Consider the following 17658-nt stretch of genomic DNA (forward strand, 5'->3'; position numbering starts at 1 on the left):
ATGACAAAGATTTCCATGATAGCACTGGCTCGTCTGATACACCATGCTTATTTTTTCCAGTTAACATGTTATTTTTTTCCAGTTAACATGTACATCTCTGTACTCAGCCAAGAAGCTGTAATAACAGAGTTACATTTGACAACAGAGCTGTCAGTGTGAATACCTTTTGCTTTCTTCTTCTGTCATTTCAGACTCTGGGACTTTGTACATAGCCAGGATTTCAGTTACCATGGGCTATTTCCAAATTTAATCTCCAGCCGAAGTGTGGATATTTATGAATATTTCATAAATCAGATAGCTTACTAGACATAACTATTTGGTTTTAACACAGATACCTATGTCTAAAACTTAATTTGTTTTTAAATTTCTTTAAACTTGCTTCTTTATCCGTAGTCTCTAGTTTGGTTAGAAATAGCACTACCTAATTAAGCAAGACTTTTAATAATCACCCTTTCTTCCTCTTCCTCCTTGTCATTCTCATTTCCACATGTCCACTAGTTGCACTCTTCCATGCAGACACCTCCTAAACCCTTTGGCACTGGTTTCCCTGCCTCCTTTCCCAGGCCTGCCATCCCACTAGAGGCTACGCTGTCTCTCACTGGACAGTTACAACAACCTACTGCAGTGACTCAGCCCTCGGAACATGGACTCTGGGATGGTTGGTTTGTGTATAAAAAACCCACTCCCAGGAGAGTCTTTGCTTGTCCTTTTTCCAGCTGATCTTGTACTCAGGAAAACTGTTATGTGTGTATGACCACTTGGCTGATTTTTGTTGTTGTTGTTGATGATGACCCATTTTTGCTCAGGCAGGAAGTCCATCTAGGGAAGCCACTGTCTTTGTGAAAACTTCCCACTGCAGCATATGGGACCAGGATCCTGGACACAGCAAATGTCAGCCCCAACCCCTGTATCCCCCAGATCTGTATTTCCGGCATAAACACAGGCTGGTTGGAGGAAACAGGCTGCATTTAGACACATCAAAGGAACTTGAATGCCAGAAAGAAAATAGAGTCCTATGGCTATTAGAGAGGGAAGACATCCAAGGAAATTGTCATCAGAGACTGCATCCAGTTGAGCAAACTTGTCTTTCAACTTAGTAAGGGTAATTACTGTGCAAGTGTGTGTACTTACCAATAATAAAATCTCCAGGGACACAGTGGAGACATTCTGGGTCTCTTGCCCTGGCCCCCTATGGCCCTTTGCACTGTGTCTTCTGTGTTAAAATGTACCTGAAATTTGTCTTAAGCAGGTTTCGTAGGGCAAACAACACAGAAATAACTGACATGGAGGAAGAAGTTTTTGCTCACAGTTCCCTAGAAACAGGAAGTACTCTATGCTGGGCCGCATGGGGAGGCACCAGGCTTGGCCAGGAGGCAGAGAGAGGCAGAGGGAAAAACATGGGAAAGTGCTTTTATTGTGGTTTTCACAGGAAGAAATGGGCAAGGCAGAGTAAGCAGCTTGGAATTTTCTAGTTAAATTCCCATGAACTCTGAGCATAAGGGATGTCTCTACTTGTCTCCTGCTGGCCCTGGGATGACTAGGGCAGAGGAACATTGCCTCCTATAGTGTAAGAGTCAGACAGAGGAGATGGTATAGGTTGGTTCGACAGAGTCTGCTGTCTGTGAGAACTGATTGGCCCTGGGAGCAGCAATCTCTCCCTAGTCATGAGCCCCTATCTTAGTCTGTTTTGTGTTGCTATAACAGAATACCACACACAGTGTAATTTATAAGGAATAGAGGTTCACTTAGCTCATAATTCTGGAGGCTGGGAAGTCCAAGAACGGGCAGCTGCATCTGCTAAGGGCCTTCTTGCTGCATTATCCCATGGTATCCCATGGTGGAAGGGTGGATGGGCAAATGAGCACTTGCAAAAGAGAACCAGGCTGAACTCATTTGATAACAACCCACTCTTGACTAACTCACCACTCCTAAGATTAACCATTCATGAGAGCAGAGCCCTCATAACCCAGTCACCTCTAATTAGGCCCCACCTCCAACACTGTTGCACTGTGGATTAAATTTCTGACACATGAGCTTTTGGGGAACACATTCAAACCATAGCAGTCCCCACCCGTCAAAGTACGATAAAGAAGAAAATAAACAACAGCATTTCCAGGCTTATCTTGGGCTGCTCTGACCAGCCCCAGAGAATGCTCTGTGAATACACTTGCCTTGTTTGCATGTCAGTGGCTCACATTTTGTAGCAGAATCTGCTCTTGCCCTTCCCAAATTTTTCAGGCCTTATTATTTAGAATGCTCCACTGACTTCTGACTGCCAGTATCTGTGTATTTGGACCTTTAGTAATTCTCCAAAGCCAAGTTAAAAACTACACTGCCCTTCTAATGAAAGGCCAGGTATGAGCAATGCCAGTGGGCTGTAGTATATGACTGTATAAATACCCCAACTCCCTCACCTCTAGAGGTGTGCTCTTCACCATTTCCCAGTTTCCCCGTGAAATTAGGCTCCAACTGCTCACTTTGCTTGCTAACTTTATGCTATATATTTTCTGGGTGAGCACAAACTGAGTCATGCCCTCCTTTCCCTCTTCCTAGAATGCTGCTGCTTTCTTCTTGGCCTGAGGAACTGCTAGAGAGCTTTCAAATTGTATCTGAAAGTGTGAAACCTTTGGAAGTCTCACCTGTCACTTGATGCTGGCTTTCCCACTCCTTTGTCTGTATTCTTACAGCATTTTCTGTATACTACCACTTAGTAAGTTGTGATTTTGTACATACATTTTTTCTCCCTTCTAGGACTAGAAGTTCCATGAAGGACAGAGATTGTCTAATTCTTTTCCTTTGCACCCAGAAGAGCCTGGCACATGGTAAGTGACATAGAAACTCTGGGTAAATGACAGAATCTCTAAAATCAAGTATCCATTTTTGCACTTTTCAGAGATTTAATTCTGTCTTAATATCTGCCATAATTTGCCTCTCCCTGTACCTTACTCTGATTATTTTTATTGTAAAAAGATATGTTTGGGCACCAAGAGACAAAAATCACCATTATATATTTTTAAATGTTGTCTCCTTATTGCCTGCTAACACATTGTGAAATGGTATGCAAATACTGCCTGTTTTTTTGGTTACAACCCTTGCCAAAAGGTGACAATCTTCAATTGTCTAGTGGTCCCGGGCCCTTGATCTGGCTGTCTTTACTACTTTGGGGATGTGCTGTGGCTTAAATGCATGTGTCACTCCAAAATTCATATGTTGGAACTTAATTCACAAGGCGATAATATTAATAGGTGGGGTCCCTGGAGGTGGTAAGACCCTGAGGGCTCCATCCTTGTGGATGGAATTAGTGCACTTATAAAAGGGCTTGAGAGAGTATTTGTCCCTTTTCTTGATCTGTCCCTCCACCAGGGGAGGACACAGCAACTAGGCACCATCTTGAAGTAGTATCCCTCAGCAGACATCAAACTGCTGGTATCTTGACGTTGGACCCCCCAGCCTCCAGAACTGAGAAATCAATCTATCGTTTATAAATTATCCCATCTAAGGTGTTTTTACTGTAACGGCAAGAAGGGACCAAGGGTAGATGAAAGAGCCTATGCTAAAAGTCTTAACACTCTAACTTCATTGAGGACTCTAAGAATTGGTTTTATGAAAACATATAAAAGCAAGCAAGTATCATTTCAAGAGAAAGCAGAACCTCTAGCAAAGAATTTGCAAATATTCCATGTCTTATCATCTGTTGTTTATATAAGAACCAGACTTTTGATGTTCCTTTTTCATTCCCAGCAGCTGGTCAATGTGCTGAGGAGAGGGAAAGATAGTCTTTCAGGCCTATACAGAGAATTTCCTCAAGGGTCTTCCAGGAGTGAAAGGCTCCCAGCTTCAGGAAAGAATTTTCTATGGTAGTTTCATGACACACTTTTTACTACCAAATCCTCAGATACTCATAAACAATAAAAATTAAAGCTCATTCTAATTTTTTATTTTTCTAAAATTAAAAACACTATGCAGTGCCCTTAACTCTCTCCTTGTGTCTGGAGGGACCATTGGTTTACTAGGACTTGAGACTGGGCCACATGTGATGCAATGGCCGCAAGCCTGAGACGGGGGTGGGAGAACAGGGATGGGGCCAGGCTCTGAGGATGTGGCCTCCTCTCTGCTGAAGCTGAAGCCACACATCGGGCAGAGGATTCTTTATTTGGGGCCAGGAGCAGGGGTCCCAACGATGCCTAGAAGAGCTCAATGAGAATCTGAATGGCCACCCCAGAACTACACAGGGCTGCTGTGTGGACACACAGGTGTTTCCAGGTGCCTTTTACAAGGCTGGCGCAGACTTACCTTAGAATGTCAATATTTTAATCCATCCGTTTAAAAAGTATAACACATGTCCCATGTTTTTGCCCTTGTTTCATGAGTAACATCTTTTAAAATGCTTGTATCTTAGCTATTTCGAGAAGTCGATCCTGACAGCTCTTTTGCTTCCACAAACAGTAAGTGCTTCTTTCCTTATTTTGGTTGTGTTTGTTGGGCAGGCTGTTAGTATCACAGTCTTGACAAAATCCAGATTTGTGTTTTTCAAAGCGTGTCTCAGGGAACCTTATTCCCTTCTAGATATTTCATTTAAAAACCTAATAAAAGGTCTCCATAGCTAAGCGAATTTGGATAATTTTGTATGTACCATGTCAAACTATTGGAGATTCACAAAGTTCTCAATGAAGTAATCTATTTTAATTTCATGGAACCTGACATTTCTCAACCTGTTTAACCATTGCACACTTTTCTTGGTAACATCTACTGACATCACTCAGGGTAGAGGAACCTACTTTGAGAATTGCTCCTATTGATAGTGCCAGAAGGACACTCCCAAGGTCTCCATCTTCTCCCCATTCTCTGGCAGGAAACACAGTAAAGCTGCCTTAGGGGAATAAATGACCTGAGAGAATGTTCCCCATCTCTTCACTGTGCCTCCAGACCTGGGTGGTGCTAGGACATTTTTTGTCTTCAGTAGCTTTTGCTGTTTTGATTCAAAGTGAGATCTAAATGTATTGACAACAAATGCTTTTTTTTTTTGGCAGAAAATAAAAACAACAAGCAAACAAGTAAAACTCCTATGTATATATCATCCATTAAATTTAATGCAAATTTCTTCTAGGAATTGCGTATTTGTTTAGTTACAAAGAGAGACGTTACTTTCAGGGTCTTCTCCTCAGGTTTGGACTAATTTCCAAGTGCGGAAGAGGTGGCTTTCCAGACACTATATTTCTCTGTAAAGCTGAGGTAGAGCTTCAGCATACGCTCAGTGTTTCTCCAATCATTGTAAAGTGTACGGCGCTCTAAGTCTTAGTCATCATGGAAATAACCTAAGTGATGAAACCCTGAGTGTGTGTGTGATAGCATCCGGATGAGATGCCTTTGTGCTAAGCAATACAGTTAGAAACAAGAGAACGCTATGTCGGAGATACCATTTCTATCTTGAGTTTGGACATCACAGATGCTTGACCAATAAATTAACACCCTTAGTTGGCTATCAGGACTTTTATGCTGTCAAGACATCTTGTTATTACCAACAGATCCGACCTCCTGAGTATGGCAAAAGGAGTTGGGAATTCTCTTTTCTTAACTTGCTGTTGCAGATAAGAGTGATCCCGTGTATTATCTCATCTGAATGCCCCAGTCCAGCATAGTTTTGAAGCCATATCAGAGTAATACAGCAAGTAACTAACCAATCTTATAGAACACCATCCCTGAGCAGAGAAACACGTGTTGAACGTCCCTTCTGTCACTGTAGAACCTTTTCCACTCTCTCTGAGTACCAGGGTCTCCTCCGTCTTCTGGCTGCAGTCAGCTGTGGCCATGGGGAGTTGCTCTGAGAAACTCCAGTGGCTGGAGCTGAGTTTCTCACTTCTGGGTTGCTGTAGGCTGGCAATTCCCCCTCCTGGAGGCCACAAGCCCTGTCTGACAGTCTTCTCCAAACAGCCACCATCATTGGGGTACCAGTTGATGGTAGGTGCTCCCTCCTGTTGCCTCTTCAGGCTGGGGCTGACAGCCCAAGGGTGCTCCACTCTTCTGTGCTGATTTTTCAAAACCATGCCCGCATATTTGTTGAAAGCACTTTATCAAATTTTACAAAATTACTCCTTGAGAATGCCACCTCTTTCCAGCCTAGATCCTAACAGATACAGACAGCAACACCCCTTTCTCTGACACATTCTCAATTGTTTCCTTTGTCACCTGGTGCCAAAAGAGGCTTGCATAGTTTCTGGTATAACCGTCGATCACCAAGAATCCACCCATGCTTATGTGAGTCCGCATGCATGACGTATGCATGCATGTGTGTATGTTAAAAGAAAGAAAGAGAGAGGGAGAGAGAAATTTCTGTATACATATTCCACTGAAGCTGACATCAAGATTGGAGACACTGATGCTAACAGATTAAAGAGAAATTTTAACACCTCATGAATCTGCATCATCCAAGATAATTATTAGCATTTTCACTAGCTAAATGACACCTCCCTAAATCCAGTGAAAGCATTAGACAAGAAAGCATAAACACTGTAAGATATTTGTGGGAGAACAAAGAATAAGAAGGCTGACATACATCTTTCTAAATAAAGATGCCAACTGTAAGCAAGATAAATCCAGCAAATGTTCAGCAACCCCATTGATTTGTTATGCATTTGCAGTATTTTCAGGGAATAAGCAAAATAATAGCTAAAAATCACGGGGCATAAGTTTTGCTTGCCATCCCACAGTTAAGAGAATCATGAGCACTTCCACTAGGCCAGCAGACGTGCCTGGAGCCCTCTCAATGGTTGGATCTGCTCTCTGTATGTGCAGGTCTCAGAAAGGACAGCTTCCAAGTGACCTTTACATCATTAATAAGCACAGAGAAAGTAGAAAATAGTAGAGATGTTCCCTGTTAGCTGACTCAACTGGAAATGGGGAATGAGGCCTTTAAAATGGACAATTAACATTGATGTATTGTCTTTGGCCAAGCAGTCTTGGAACAATTAGCACTTTGTTTTCAGAGATCACTGCAAAGGCCCTGATTTCTTTCCCCCCAAGTGGAAAAGAGATTGGACGACTGGTCCTCCCTTGTCCATGGTTTTGCTTTCTGTGGTTTCAGTTACCAACAGTCAACCAAAGTCCAGAAACATGAAATAGAAAATTCCAGAAATGAACAATTTATAAGTTTTAAATTGCATGCTATTCTAAGCAGCATGATGAATTTCACGTCAACCTGCTCTATCCTGCCTGGGACATGAATCATCCCTTTGTGTAGTGTTTCAATGCTGTCTATATAACCCACCCATTAGTCACTTTGTAGCTATCTCAGTTATCAGATCAAAGAAACATTACACACACACACACACACACACACACACACACACACACACATGGGCCAGCACCACCCTAGGTTTCAGTGTCTTGGAACAATCCCTCATGTATAAAGGGGGACTACTGTGTTATATTTTTTGACTTACCAGTTTCCTGGAACAGAAAATATATGTTTAGAGAAGGCTGAATTGATAAATGTGTGCATGATTTCTTGTGCATAAGTAGTTTAGATCAGTGGTTCAAAATGTAGTCTGAAGTACAACACTGGTCCTGAGTGTTCCACCAGCAAGTGTCCCTTAGCTTGGCTATTTGAAACTTGGCCAAACCTACCCTCTATTCATTCCATGAATTGTTCATTTGTTGGCCTTGAGTTTAATAAACCCAGACATTTCAGACATTGCATGCCTATGGGTTCAGCCAGGATTATCTTGGGGTTCCCATTAATTCTGGTCATCCATCATATCCTAAGAGTGATTGACAGGGGTCTCGGCTTGAGAGAGAGCCACTGTCATTGAGATGATATTTTTGGGGGTGGAGCATGATTCATGGCTCTGATACACTTTAAAGGAGAGCTGAGGACAGAAGACCTCAGGGCTAGCTGTGTCCCCCAGGGGGAAGAAAGATTGCCCCATTGCAAATTCCAAACATTCGACACTCAGAGACTTTACATTAGACTCTGAGGAAGATGTATCATAGAGAATGCACCAAGCAAATGCATACTTTGTATCACAAGCTGGGCATTTCTGCTCACTGAGTCAGCTGAACTGGAGTTTCTGTGGACCCCAGACCATCCTTGGTCCCTTTAGCTTAGGACTCAGTCTAGAGGCATAGGACCCAGTTTAGAAACATTGCAGAATGTTCTCTCTTTACCTCCCCAACATAGCCTCCACCTTGGTTGTCATTCATTCCCAGTTCCTCCTCTGGCCACAGTACTGCCCACCATATGGTCTAATTTCACAAAAGAAGCCACAGTTGGAACTGCTGATCCACATACACCCAACAGATTAGTCTTATTAGTTCTGTGATGCTCTGTAGCCCTGGACACCTCAGCCACCATCCCTAGACCAACATTGCAATGGTCAGGGGCCTCGCTCATTCCCCAGACTCTTCCATGCCTGCAGAAACCACAGACATGAAGCCTCAACCTCTTCTCTAAGTGAGTCTCTCACTAACTAACTAACTGAAAACTGTTTCTTCCTTCAGGGCTTTGCTTTTCCTGTGGTCATCTCAAGTGGTGGTTATTTCCCTCACACTTCATTTTCCCTGGGCCCAGAAGTGGAAAATGTGTCTATACTTCTTCAGTAAGACTTCATGACTATCATCACTCCTCCCTCACTACCCACCTTCTGACTTTGAAGCCCATGCCATAGGACTCCAGAGCCTTCTGGCCCTTATTTTGGTAATTATTAGCATATTGCTCCCTGTTATTCCTTAAAGAGCTCAGCTGGCTTTCTGTCTTCTCTCTATCATGCTGTCATTATAACTGGTGACTTCAGCATTCATGTAAACAAAAGCATCTTACACTCACACCCCTTCATTTCTGCAACTTCTCCCTTGTGATGCTCTTTCCTGCCACCTCATCTCAGAAACACAGTCCCATGGTTAAAGTTTAGACCTGATTATTGTCAATAGCAGCATTTCCTCCAAACTATTAAATGTGAGCTTCTTACCTTTGACTACAACCTCTCAGTTTTCCAGACCACTTTCTCTAGTTCAACCACTGCAAACAATTTTTCTCCATGGAACCCACCAAGCAATTGACCATTAATGATCTATTATCCTGCTCATGTATACACTTTCCTGGCTCAATGTTCTGGGGCCACACAATAATCCTTCCTTTTAAAATAATCTGAATGCTCTTGCCTCTTTCTGCCTGTGGTATACTTGTCCATGAAATCCCCAGCACTGGTTAAACTGTGACAGGATCCCATGAGATGAACATGGTAGAAGCAAGCACACAGCCATGACATTTAGCCACATTTTAACTTCGTGTTCACCTACATCAAGTGGATTTCTCAGCACTGCCTGGCTAGGCTGCCTGAAATTCTTTATCTGTCTTCTCTCTCTCTCAGATAACTCATCCTTCTTACTCCCCAAATCTGCAAAACTCCCTGGTATGGTTTGAATGTGTCTCCTCCAAAACTCAGGTATTGACAATGTGATAGTGTTAAGACAAAGGGCCTTTAAGAGATGATTACACCATGAGGGCTCCTCTCTTATAATGGATTAGGTGCCCTTACAAAAGGGCTTCTGTGAGGGATTTTGTCTGCTCTTGGGCCTTGCCACCTTCTACTATGTAAGAATGCAGCAAGAAGGGCCACACCAGACGCCAGCACCTTGATTGTGGACTTCTCACCTTCCAGAACTGTGAGAAAATAGATTTCTGTTCTTTTTCAATTATTCAGTCTTAGGTATTTCGTTAAAGAACACAAAACAGATGAGAACACTCTGCTTCCCGCTCTCTAAGTTTCCTTATTTTATCTCTCTAAAAAAAGGAAGTAAAATCATATCTACTTTTGGACACAGAAACATGTTATAATATATCCTATCAAATTAATTAATAAATATAGACCCCCAGAAAGCCCAATTTCCTTTCTACTCTCCTAGCTACTTCTCCAGTTACCACCTCTTGATTATAAAAATGAAGTAGAAAAAGTTGTTCTTTTTTTAACCCTGTACAATCAGACTTGTTTGTTAAATCACCATCCCATAAGAATTGCTCTTGTTAAGTTCACAATCTAGCTCCCATATTATGAATTCCAAAGGTTATTGTTCAGTCATCACCTGATGATCTCTTAGCAACATTTGGCTCATCTGGTCAACCCCTCCTTTATGAAATGCTGCAGTCTGAGGTCCTCACCCTTCTGGATTTGCTCCTGCATTCCTGAAAAAGCCTTTCCAGTCTCTTGTTGCTAATTTCTCCTTTTGGAATCTTCCAAATTTTGGAGTTCCCTGGGCTTGGATTTTAGCCTTTTTCTTATCTCTATTTTCACTCATTCTCTAGAATATTTGTTTTCCAACTTTTTGTAACATGATACTTCCATAAAGTAATGGTACGTTTATGACACACTGAAAAAATGGCCAATGATGCATTTAGTGGAGGCAACCGGCCAAGGGTCTCCTGCAGTCATAGGCTTCATCTAGTAGCCACAGAGGTTAAAGTCATCAATATTTCTCAAACCTATTGCGTAGGCAATTATAGGAATGTATCATTTAATATGGGGACATTTTTGAAAGTGAAAGAGATGAGTTCAATGCTAAACAAGAAGGGAGATGTGGTCACCCTAACTATGATCCTTTTGTGGTTCTTGATATCTTGTCCTCTACCCAGCTCTTCCCAAATTTATATTTTGAGTCCTAACTTTACCTGGAACTCTTTTGTGAGTTCCAGACACACACATAGATCTGCCTATTTGACAAATCCACCTGGATGTCTGTTAGACACTAAGAGATATGTCCAACTTAACATGTTAAAAGCAGATTCCTTGCCCCTTCCCACTCTTAATTCACCCTTTCTGCATCTGAGTAAATGGCTCCACCATTCATTGCATTGACCAGACCAAAATGTAGGATTAATTTTGATTCTTCTCTTTTCCTCACCTTAAAATCTACTGTCAGAATATTCTACTGACTTTACTTTCAGAATCTATGAAAAAAATCTATCCATTTCTTACCATCTTTTGCACCCATCCTAGTTGATATCATTTCTCAGCTAGATAGTTATTTTGTTACTTTCTAACAGGTTCCAGCTCTGATTATTGCTCTAGTATAATCTATTTTCTACCTAGTAGAGTGATCTTTGAAAATACACATTACCTACAACGACATGGTTGTAGGTCATAAGGTAGGCATACGTTTTGCTTGATAGCTATTGACAGTGTCTCAGAGTGTTTATAACAATTTCCTCTCCCACCAGCAGTTCTTGAGATTTCCAGTTGTTGGACAGTTTTTTTTTTCTGTTTAAAAATTTTGGCCATTCTGCTGAGTGGATAATAGTATCTTATTGAGGTTTTAATTTGCATTTGTCTAATAACTATGGTGTTAAGTATGTTTTCCTTTGCTTAACTATTTTTTTTTTTTTTAAAGACAGAGTCTCGCTCTGTCGCCCAGGCTGGAGTGCAGTGGCGTGATCTCGGCTCACTGTAAGCTCTGCCTCCCGGGTTCACGCCATTCTCCTGCCTCAGCCTCCCGAGTAGCTGGGACTACAGGTAACCGCCACCACGCCTGGCCAATTTTTTTGTATTTTTAGTAGAGACAGGTTTTCACTGTGTTAGCCAGGATGGTCTCGATCTCCTGACCTCGTGATCTGCCCGACTCGGCCTCCCAAAGTGCTGGGATTACAGGCGTGGGCCACCGCGCCTGGCCAACTATTTAAATATTCTCTTTTAAAAGTGTCTTTTTAGGCTTTTGCCAATTTTGGGGGATTGCTTGTCTTTTGTGTATTGATTTGGGAGAGTTTAAAAATATATTCTATATAAATTATTTGTCAGATACATGTATCCTTAATATCCTCTCCCACTCTGTAGCTTGCCTTTTTCACTCTCTTAATTTCTCTTAATTCCAGCAATGCTACTTCTAGGTAATCAAGAGAAATTAGTGCATACCCTCATACACACAAAATGTCCAAGTCTGTTCATAGCAGTTTTATTTATGATAGCTGAAAACTAGAAAAAACATGAATGTCTATTTATATTAGAATGGATCAATTAGTTGTGGCATATTACAATGTAATACGACCGAGTAATAAAAAGATTGGACTGTTGATATGTACAATAGCATGAATGATCCTCACAGACATAATGAGGAGTGGGAAATCAAAGTCACATACTTATGGCTCCATTTCTATGAAGTTCCAGAACAAGCAGAATTCATTGATGGTGACAAAGGTCTAAATTGTAGTTGCCTCCCTGAGTTGTAGTTGCTCAGGGACTCGCAGAGATGTTAGGGACATATGTTGACTTGAGATGTGTGCATAGGTAAAAATCCATTGAAATACCATCCACACTTCTTCCAGAGCCTGCAAGGCTCCACATCTAGCCTCTGCCTCCCTGTCTGACCTCATTTACTATCAATTTCTGGCTTACCTTGCTGGGGTGCTGGTGACTAATTGCTGTTGTATGAACATTGCAAACCTGCTTCTTCCTCAAAGCCAATATCCTTGCTGTTTTCTGCACCCAAACTGTTCTTCTCCTAGACACCCACTTGGTTTATAGCTTTGTGTCAGTTATGCCTGTTCAAGTGTCACCTCCAAAGCTTCCCCTAACTGCCTTGTCCAAAATTTGCGCATCCTTCACCCACCATCCTCTCACTCTGCTTCCCTCACTATGTAACATTTATTACCATTAGAGATTATAATAAATATTTACTTATTTATCGTTTATCAGCTGACTTTCAAATATGTGAGAATATAAACTCCATGAAAACAACCTTTGATTTACACCAGTATGCACTGTGCCTAGTTGACAGTAGATACTCAATAAATATTTTTTGAGAAAATAAATGAACAAGCATAGGAAGCTCAATTTTGATATCATTTATTTCTAAATATTCTATTATTTCTATTGCAATTTCCTTTTTATTTCCTGATTTCCTTAAATACTTATTATCTAAGTATAGAATTTTTAAAAGGCTATTTTTGTATTGTTAATTTCTGATTTTATTGCATTATAATCTGCAAGATAGCAATTCTTTGAAATTTAGTGCAATTTCCTGTGTAAACTAGTACATGGCCACTTTTGGCAAATATTTCATGTTGAAAAGATAAGTATTCTCCATGAGGTAAGGGCAGATTTCTACACGTTTATATATTCTCCATGAATACATATCAGATTTATTATTTGTGTTGATATAGCTTACCTCTTTATAAAATATAATGTATTTGATCTATCAGCTTATGATTTATTTGAACTAACCTCTCCTTTGATGACTGTGGATTTATTAAATTCTCCTTGCAGTTCTGTTTTTCTTTTTGTATTCTGAAACTTTGTTTGATGCATACCAGTTATTCTTTGTATATTTTGATGAATTTATTTTTGTTTGCTTTTGTGTACTGTCCCTTTTAAATAATTTGGGCCTTTAATTTTATATTGTGTGATATAAATATATGCACAACAACTTTATTTCTATAAAAATTTGCTGACATTTTGCTTTTTTAAAAATATTCAATTAGCTGGGCTAGGTGCGATGGCTCACGCCTGTAATCCCAGCCCTTTGGGAGGCCAAGGCGGGCAGATCACGAGGTCAGGAGATGAGACCATGCTGGCTAACACAGTGAAACCCCGTCTCTACTACAAAAACACAAAAAATTAGTTGGGCATGGTGGCACGTGCCTGTAGTCCCAGCTACTCAGGAGGCTGAGGCAGGAGAATGTCTTGAACCTGTGGCTTGCAATGAGCCAAGATCACGCCACTGTGCTCCCTCCTGGGTGACAGAGCAAGACTCCATCTCAAAAAAAAATAAAAATAATTTTAAAAATTCAATTATCTGTGTCACTATATCCAGTCTAAGAGTAACTGTCCTGTCTTAAAGTAGATTAATCTAATCTTCTTAGCTTTATTGTGATCACTGATAATATTTTTATATTTAAAACATTTTTCACTTTCGTTTTGCTTTTCTTCATTTTCTTCCTTGCCTTCCATTGGATATATAAAGTCTTCTTTATTCTGTTTTTTCTTTTTATTTTTATTTTGGTCTGGAAGTTATCAAATATAATTCTTGTGTATGTGTGATTATTTTTAAAATTTTAACTTGCACTCCAGCACCCAGACTGGAGTTCAGTGGTGCGACCTCAGCTCACTGGAGCTTCCTCCTCCCAGGTTCAAGGAATTCTCATGGCTCAGCCTCCCACGTAGCTGCGACTACTTTGTATGGACATCTCCCACTCATATTAGTAAGACAAAACCAAATGTACTTCATGAAACTGCTGACTATGAACCTAGTTCCATTATTTTTCTGAACATTGACACATTATACTAGTTTTCTGTTTGCTTTTGTAACAGATTATTACAAACTTGGTGGTTTAAATAATATAAATTTACCATCTTACAGTCTGGAATGCAGCAGTATAAACCGAGTTTCAGTGGGTTAAATCCAGGGTGTTGACAGGACTGTGTTTCCTTCTAGAGTCCCTGGAAGAGAACATTTTCTTGACTTTTCCAGCTTCTGGAGGCCACCCACGTGGCTTGGCTCATGGCTTCGTCTTCCTTCATTTCCTGCACTACTGTCTTCTTTTGTGTTTAGCTACATTTTTTCTTGTAGTGAATTAAATTTACTTCTCGTTTGCTTTTGTGTATGTTCTTTAAACAATTTTGCGGTTATCGTGTGACTACATTTAACATCCTAAAGTTATAATACTCTAATTTGATCTAATTTGAACTTATACTATCTTAAGTTCAATAATTTACAAAAATATGTTCTTTTAACAGCTTTGTCGACACTCTTTTCAGTTGTTGATGTCACAAAATTACTACTTTATACATTGTCCAAAATCATAAACTAATAATTTTTATGCATTAGTTTCTGAAATTATTTAGAGAACAATGTGAAGTTACAAATCAAGGCAACTATGATACTATCTTTTAGGCTAATAATTATTTTTTAATATATTAGTCTTCTAAATCATGTAGAAAGCAAAAAGTGGAGTTAAACAATTAGCTTTTGTAATTGCCCTTGCACTTACCTTTACTGAGAACTTTATTTATTTATTTATTTTGAGGCGGAGTCTCACTCTGTCGCCCAGGCTGGAGTGCAGTGGCGTGATCTGGTCTCACTGCAAGCTCTGCCTCCCTGGTTCACGCCATTGTCCTGCCTCAGCCTCCTGAGTAGCTTGGACTATAGGTGCCTGCCACCATGCCCGGCTAATTTTTTGTATTTTTAGTACAGACAGGGTTTCATCGTGTTGGCCAGGATGGTCTCAATCTCCTGACCGTGTGATCTGCCTGCCTCAGCCGCCCAAAGTGCTGGGATTAGAGGCATGAGCCACCGCACCCGACCAAGAACTTTGCTTCTTTATATGGCTTTAAGCTACTATTCAGTGTCCTTTCATTTCAGCCTCTGGGACTCCCTCTATCATTTCTTTTAGAGCTGGTATAGTCATAACAAACTCTCAGCTTTTGTTTTTTTTGCAACTTCTTGGTTTTTCCATTATTCTTATTCTTATTGTTTTATTTTGCTTTTATTTTTTGTGTAAGAGTCTCGCTATATCACCCAGGCTGGAGTTCAGTGGTGCAATCTCGGCTCACCACAACTTCCACCTCCCAGGTTCAAGTGATGCTCACACCTCAGCCTCCCGAGTAGCTGAGACTACAGGTGCACACAACCACACCTGGCTAATTTTTGTATTTTTAGTAGAGATAGAGTTTCACCATGTTGGCCAGACTGATCTCGAACTCTTGGCCTCAGGTGACCCACCTGCCTCTGCCTTCCCAAATTCTGGAATTACAGGCACAAGCCACTGCACCTGACCAGTTTTTCCTTTGTTTTTGAAGGACAGTTTTGCCGGATATACAATTCCTAGTTGACAGCTTTTTTGGGGTTTTGTTGCTGTTGTTCATTTCAGCACTTTAAATATACTAGTCCATTGTTTACTGTCTAGCAAAGCTTCTGATGTACAATATGATGGTGTTACTGAGGGCCGCTTATGTATAATGAGTCACCTTTCTTGCCCTTTCAAAATTCTCTTTGTCTTTGTGTTTGGTGATTTGATTACAATGTGTCCTGGTGTGGGTTCTTTGAGTTCATTCAGTTTGTGTTTTCTGAGCTTCTTAGATATTTATATAAATGTCTTTCATCAAATTTGGAACGATATGGACCATTATTTTTTCAAATATTCTCTCTGACACTTTCTCTCTCTTTTCCCCTTCTAGGCTTCCCACTACACATATGGGGTCCACTTGATGGTATCCTACAGGTTCTTTAGGCTTCATTCATTTTTCTTGAATATTCTCTTTTTGTTCCTCAGACTGGATAATTTCCATTGTTCTGTCTTTATGTTCACAGATTCTTTCCCTACCTGCTCAATTCTGCCCTCTAGTAAATTTTTTATCTGCGTTATTACACTTTGCAGCTCTGAATTTCTTTTTGGCTTCTTTATAGGTTTTCAATCTCTGTATTAATATTTCCATTTTGCTCATACATTGTTTTCTTAACCATCATATGTCCTACTTTAGTTCTTTGAGACTCTCTAGTACAAATGTTTTGAAGTCTTTCTTGTAGCTCTGCCATCAAGTCTTTTTCAGGGACAATTTCTGTTGGCTCACTTTTTTTTTTTTAAATCTTTGAGTGGACCATATTATCCTGCTTCTTTGTATACTTTGTGATTTTTTTTGTCAAAAATTGCATATTTGAATCTAATAATGTGTTAACTTTGAAAATCAGATTCTTACCCTTCCCCAGGCTTTACTACTTTAAAAAATTGATGTAGCTTGTGTCTTTGCTAAGGATTATCCTGACATATAAACTTAAGGTCTTCTTGGGTCTTTTCTGAGCCTTCATCTTCCTCTGGAGATTTATGGTGATTCCTTAATTTCCCTCATATAAGTGGAGACTTTTGAATTTCCTAATCTTCAGTATCTGTCTTCCAAAAGAGGGAATAAAGAAGTACAAGGGGACTTGGCCTTTGAAATTCCCAGAAAGTCACTTCAGCCATAGGAAAAAATGACCCAAACCATGAAGGTGCAACAACCATGGACACTGGACTCTTTGCACTTTGGTAATCAGAAGCAGCAACTAGTGATCAGACCATAGATTCTTAATATTAATATTTGGAGGACAGGGTCCTTTTTGATCATACTGGCTTCTGCAAGCTGTGTGCAAATTGGTAGAGAAACACTTGGACAGCTGTTGGGTGGAGGATGGGTAGCTGCTACAGTGCTAAGAGCTACAGTCGACATAAATTAACTGCAAGTTACCATCCAAGCCTTCCCCTGGAAGCTGCAAGCCTTTAATAGATTCCAGAGTTGCAAGATAGTTACATCAGACAGATTCTGCCAGTGAAATTATTGTCTAGTGAGAAGACAGATTTCTGGCACTTCCTACTCTTTCATCGCCTCCAAATTTTCCTTTTCATTGTTTCTATTCGGTAAAAGTATAAGATGCTACACATCAATTAAAACCACTAGTGAATGTCCTAAAGCAAAGTGCACACACAAACACACACACACACATCCAATAAATAATGAAGTTGGCGTCAAGATGCAAAATTGTTAAAGTATTGCTTTTGGATTACTAATTAATATGATGATTAGCAAACAGCTGCTTCGAATTCAGTATTATGTCTTTGTTTGGCATTTGCAACATCTCTAGTGCACATTGAAGAGTTTTGTAAATGGCTAAAGGTGACCATCATGTTAGACCAATTGTATTCGG

Source organism: Macaca fascicularis, chromosome 15, assembly GCF_037993035.2.
Source record: "Macaca fascicularis isolate 582-1 chromosome 15, T2T-MFA8v1.1".
Lineage (NCBI taxonomy): Eukaryota > Metazoa > Chordata > Mammalia > Primates > Cercopithecidae > Macaca > Macaca fascicularis.